Source organism: Dermochelys coriacea, chromosome 4 (genome assembly GCF_009764565.3).
Source record: "Dermochelys coriacea isolate rDerCor1 chromosome 4, rDerCor1.pri.v4, whole genome shotgun sequence".
NCBI classification, from domain to species: Eukaryota; Metazoa; Chordata; order Testudines; family Dermochelyidae; genus Dermochelys; species Dermochelys coriacea.
In genome coordinates, this window is record NC_050071.1 from 129,098,049 (window position 1) to 129,104,048 (window position 6,000).

The window sequence follows — 6,000 nt, forward strand, 5'->3', positions numbered from 1 at the left end:
TGGATTTAAGTGTTCCACAGGCCCTTTGCACAGGGGTAAATTTCACCCTCATGTGAATAGTCCCATTTCATTCAATGATATTACTCACATGAGTAAAATTACACACATGCATTAGGAGGACAGGGAATCAAAAGGCTTTCTCCAGAAAGTAATAATAGAATCATAGAATATCAGGGTTGGAAGGGACCTCAAGCGGTCATCTAGTCTGACCCCCTGCTCAAAGCAGGACCAATCACCCACTAAATCATCCCAGCCAGGGCTTTGTCAAGCCTGACCTTAAAAACTTCTCAGGAAGGAGATTCCACCACCTCCCTAGGTAACACATTCCAATGCTTCACCACCCTCCTAGTGAAAAAGTTTTTCCTAATATCCACCCTAAACCTCCCCCACTGCAACTTGAGACCATTACTCCTTGTTCTGTCATCTGCTACTACTGAGAACAGTCTAGATCCATTCTCTTTGGAACCCTCTTTCAGGTATTTGATAGCAGCTATCAAATCCCCCTTATTCTTTTCTTTCGCAGTTCCCTCAGCCTCTCCTCATAAGTCATGTGCTCCAGCCTCCTAATCATTTTTGTTGCCCTCCGCTGGAATCTTTCCAATTTTTCCACATCCTTCTTGTAGTGTGGGGCCCAAAACTGGACACAGTACTCCAGATGGGGCCTCACCAATGCTGAATAGAGGGGTATTGTCACGTCCCTCGATCTGCTGGTAATGCTCCTACTTATACAGCCCAAAATACCGTTAGCCTTTTTGGCAACAAGAGCACACTGTTGACTCATATCCAGCTTCTCATCCACTGTACCCCCAGGTCCTTTTCTGCAGAACTGCTGCCTAGCCAGTCGGTCCCTAGTCTGTAGCAGTGCATGGGATTCTTCTGTCCTAAATGCAGGACTCTGCACTTATCCTTGTTGAACCTCATCAGATTTCTTTTGGCCCAATTCTCTAGTTTGTCTAGGTCCCTCTGTATCCTATCGCACCCTCCAGCATATCTACCTCTCCTCCCAGTTTAGTGTCATCTGCAAACTTGCTGAGGGTGCAATCCAAGCTATCTTCCAGATCATTAATGAAGATACTGAACAAAAAATACTTTGCATTTCTATAGCACCTTCCATCCAAAGAACTCAGAACAATTTACAAATAGGCAAATAGACCTCCACACCTTTGTGAGATAGGGAAATGTTGTTCAAGTTAGCCCAATGCAGAGTGTCATAGTGCATGTTGTGGTACCTCAGAAGCCTTGCCAACCTTAAGCATGCAAAAATCATGAGTCAGGTTCCCCAAAAAGCATGAGATTAAACAAATTGTTTTGGAGTTTTTAAAATTCACCTTCTGATTTCCAAGCCTGGAGGGTGCCTCCGGGTCATGTTTTCAAACTTCTCTGCAAACGTGAGGGCTTTAAGACAAACACCACTTGTCTTGAGAGTCATGATAAAATTGCAAGAGTTGGCAACACTGACTATTTCTCAGGAGACATCTGGCACCATGCTCTGTGTACCACAAACTCAGAGGCATGGGCTTTAGGAGCTCCTCGCACTAGATTTCACAGGCTCAAGCCCTTGGTGGGTTCCCATAAACACTCACACATTTTGAGTAGCAAAGAATTCCTTAACCAGAGGTGCCAGAAATTAAAAGGTGGAAACACCCTAGACACAGTGATTTCAACCGTTATAATAAAGCAATTGGATGTACAGATCTCCATGCAGATGCAGATCTCCATTGGCTTTAACAGGAGCAGAGTTAGGTCAATGCGGAATACTCTTCAAAATCCTACCCTGAGGTTTTACAGAAAAAAAGTTTTTATACATGTTTCAAAACAAACAAATAAAAAATACTACCATGATATTTGCTTCTAAAATGTCATTAGAAAAAATGTTTGGCTAGAGGTGTTGGGTTTTTTGGTTTGGATTTATATCTGAAACTTTGCATCAATGCGCCAGTGTACCAGCACGAGGATGGGAAACCGACTAGCCTATGTTTCATTGCCCATGCTGAGTGCAATGCAGAAAGGAAACTTGCCCCTTACATGGTGAAAAGTGAATCCAATTTTAAAAATTATTTCAGGCTGAATTATTGCAGGTGTTACTGGTAACATGAGAAAGTTGTTTTTTTAAATATGTGTTTTAAACTGAGTTTTTTTTCTTTTCTTTTTTTTTTTTAAAGAGAACCTTTGTTACACAATAGAATTTCCAATTATGTAGATATCAATGTTATTGTAGTACTTTATCGTAATACTTGACTCTTTATATATTATGTCTGAACAAGCCACAGAGCTGTAATTGTATAATACTACTTTGGTTTTGCGATGATGAGAAAGGATCAGGGCAAGAGGCTGAGGTCTAAAAAACTCCCTGGAATTGACTCTAAATGAAATTCTGTTTAGGTGCACGTACTTTTACTGGCAGTGCATCCAAGATATATGATAAGGTAATGATAATAATGTCAGTTCACTGTTTCTTAGGCAGGAATAATATTACATAGACTTTACTACAGGGGCCTCTCACACACACAAAAGCCTGCACTGTGAATGAAATGGTATTTGCCTGTTTATGTGAAGAATGATGAAACTTTAAATGAATCGTTGACCTTTCTTGAATGACATGTGACCTGTAAGATATCTGAGCTGTACATCAAGAGCAGTTCTTGAAAATTGCTGTCTGCTGACCAAAAATAAACAATAAGATATCAAATATGGTTTGAAAAAATTGACTTGGTTTAACACAGGGGGAGGGGGGAATTGAATTATTTTGACTCACCAGTCAGAACACATCAATTCATTTCAAATCATCCTTCATCTAGAGACTGGAAGGGCTACTTCTTAAGTTTGAAACTGCTTAAGTTTGAGCAATTGCTATTTACCAGAATGCATGCTTTACTTAAACAATAACCTCCAGTAATAAAGAAGCTCTAGACACAGGGATAGTCAGGGTGAGATGGATTCTAAAATAGGAGAGAAAACCTTTGTTTTTTAATCAAAGGGAGTCTTGTTTGGGGTGAAGGGTCAGAAAATAAGAGTAAATTTTCCCTCCCCGTTAATGGGACATTTGGGCCTTAGAGGCCAACAACCAAAATAGTTACACAGGTGCAAACTCCAAGAAATCCAGGATTTGCACCAACTGAGTTTACCTCTAGAATGTTATTCCAGTGCAAACTGCAAGTTGCCTTATCTACACTTGGCATTTGCACTGGTACAGTGCAAAGGAGTTGACTCACCAGTGGTGCCTCCTTGTGGCCAGGCATGGTGTAGCAGTTCTGTACCCTCAGGGTGTTTCCTGCCCGTGGCCGCGCTGCCTCTACGGTGGTCTGCCTCTTCCTGTGACTTGGCCCTCTGGCCACATTACTTTAAAGTCTCTCCCCTTCTGGGGTAGTCCATGGACAAAAAGCAAGGGGAATTAATGCAAGTAAACTGAGTTAATAGGAAATAGAGGGGAAGGATTCCCTTCCAAGGTTCATCAGAATCTGGCCCTCTTTTCAGAGAGGGGCCTTTAGGCCGTGGTGATCTGGGAAGCTCCTGCCTTCAGTCAGGAGCTGAAGATCTGTTCTCTTCCTTGGTCTGCCAACAAGTAAGCTGCTCTGCTCCCCTTTTAAGCTCCTCCTCCAGCCTGTGCATGCCCTGCAGGTGTTGTGGGGAGGAGCTCCGGACCCTGACCCAGAGCAGCTCCTTAACCTGTTGTTGTCCAGTGTGGGGTTTGTATACCCCATCACATGCAGCTACACCAGCTGCTGGTCACTGATGGCTGATCCCATGAATAGACAAGGCCTTTGTAGTTTTCTATAAAGTGTAAATCTTGTAGATTTGACTTTTAAGCCCCATCCTTGGTAGGCCTTTAACTGTGTTTTCTGAAGCACAGAAAACTTGTTTTTAAAATGTTCAGGGCTATCTCAGTTTAAACCCACTTTGGCCAGTGGAACCAAGGTTAGAACAAAGTTTAAACATGCTTGGCCCTCATTTCCACTGGCTGGCTAACCTGTGGCCCAAAATATGTTAAAACAGAATTTTTAAAATGTTCATCTAGGACAATTAAAGTGTAGACAAAACATATGCAGGACTTGGGCTCCCACTGACAGAGAATACAGTATTGGGGATATGCTGCTATGTTATACCTACACTACAATTCTATTTTTGCTGAAATTTCCAACTGTTGCTACTTCACCGTTCAGTTACTGCAGAGGTATGCTGGTGTAACTGAAAGCAGAACTGGGGCCCACATGCTGGGGCCCAGCAAAATTTCACCGAGAAGATGAAGAAAGTGAGGGGGAGGAAGGAAAAGATGGAAGAGAATGGCAAAAAGTGAGACATACTGGTACAGGTTTCAGAGTAGCAGCCATGTTAGTCTGTATTCGCAAAAAGAAAAGGAGTACTTGTGGCACCTTAGAGACTAAAAAATTTATTTGAGCATAAGCTTTTGTGAGCTACAGCTCACTTCATCGGATGCATCCGATGAAGTGAGCTGTAGCTCACAAAAGCTTATACTGGTACAGTATGCAGCCTTCTCCACTCAGTGGAAGAAAAGAAAAAAAAATAAAGAAAGCAGACCCTGCAGTAAACGGTGTGCTGGAACAGCATAGGCAGATAGGTAGATCTACACCCAGTGGCCCAGTTACTGATATTTTACTGTCTTAGATGGGTTTGTATTACCAGAAGGAACAGATTTCTTGACTTTATGCCATTCCGTTACCTATGGTGGAATAAATAATACCTATGAGCCTCTGTAGGGAAGTCAGCAGAGAGCTGTCTGCCTCCATGCAAATTTAAAAATCTCTCTGCTGCCTCAGACCCAAATAAAAAGCAAACATTTGGCAATGACCTGTGGCTTTGTGACCCAGAAGGACTTTGGATCCATAAACCGACAAATGGATTCATTACACTAACCCATAGAAGACGTTTGTTCATCTGTGACAGCTATAACATGGATAATATTATTCATTCAGGGTGAAATTCACCCATGTGCAGAGGCCATGACAAGGCCCAGGATCCCACTTACAGTAAGCCCTTAAATTGGGTTTAAGAGGTGCATAGCACCTTGTGCTGGCCCTCAACAGGGAGATACATTTCACCCTTGTTAAATAATTTAGGTTAGTAATGGGAATACCTCAGAAAAGTTTGGAGGTTTCATCCAGAGAGGCACTGAGAAGACCAGGTGCTTAACCAAACTACAGCCAACCTCACAGATCTGAAAGACTGAGATGGAAGTCTCACATGGTCTCCTCTATTTTCTTCTTTCAGTCAGGCTGCATATAACTTGCAGGCTGCAAGAACAGTATTTCTTCATGGGATCTGGCACTTGGCTGGAATAAGAAAGCGCAGACACAAATTCAAAGGTCTTTTATTTTTTAAACTGAACTTTACCAAATGTCACAAAAGGCTCATTTCACAATTGGATTGGGGTTTGGGGAAAGGGTTACAGAGGATTGTCCCATCCAGTACTGTAGTCAAAAGAGTCTAATGTATACACTAAGGGTCAGATCTTGCTATCCTTACTCACACTTCTTGGCTTATGTGCAACCTGCCTCAGCTGACACGTGACCAGGATTCATCACCAAATTTGGTCCGCTGGTTGGATCATTAGCTTCCCTGGCCTGGACCGGGCACTGATGGGGAATGTGACATGAAATATGCCCCCCTTCTCCCTTATTCATATTGAATAGCACCTTACTCCTCAAGGAGTTCCTCTGTATTCAGTGGGACCCCTTCCAGCGAAAAGTACTACTCAGCCTGATTTCAGAGTAGCAGCCGCGTTAGTCTGTATTCGCAAAAAGAAAAGGAGTACTTGTGGCACCTTAGACACTAACAAATTTATTTGAGCATAAGCTTTTGTGAGCTACAGCTCACTTCCTCAGATCAGCCTGAATAAGTGCGGTGGAAGACTATTATCAGTTATTTATGTTGCAGTATCACCTAGAGGCCCCAGCTGAGATTAAGGCTCCCGTGTGCTATGGTCCCTGCCCTGAAGAACTTAAAGCTTACATGGACAAGACAGACAAAGGGTGGGAGAAAGGA

General features: G+C 42.6%; 1 long non-coding RNA gene across 2 annotated transcripts in view; it reads right to left on the reverse strand.

Annotated features, from left to right (window-relative positions):
• Nucleotides 1-3,543, reverse strand: part of LOC119854994 — a 54,973-nt gene extending 51,430 nt beyond the window's left edge. For both annotated transcript variants that reach the window (XR_005292719.2, XR_005292720.2), the window contains exon 1: nt 3,213-3,543. This is a non-coding gene — a long non-coding RNA (uncharacterized LOC119854994). The remainder of the gene's footprint in view (nt 1-3,212) is intronic.
• Between the last annotated feature and the right edge of the window lie 2,457 nt (nt 3,544-6,000).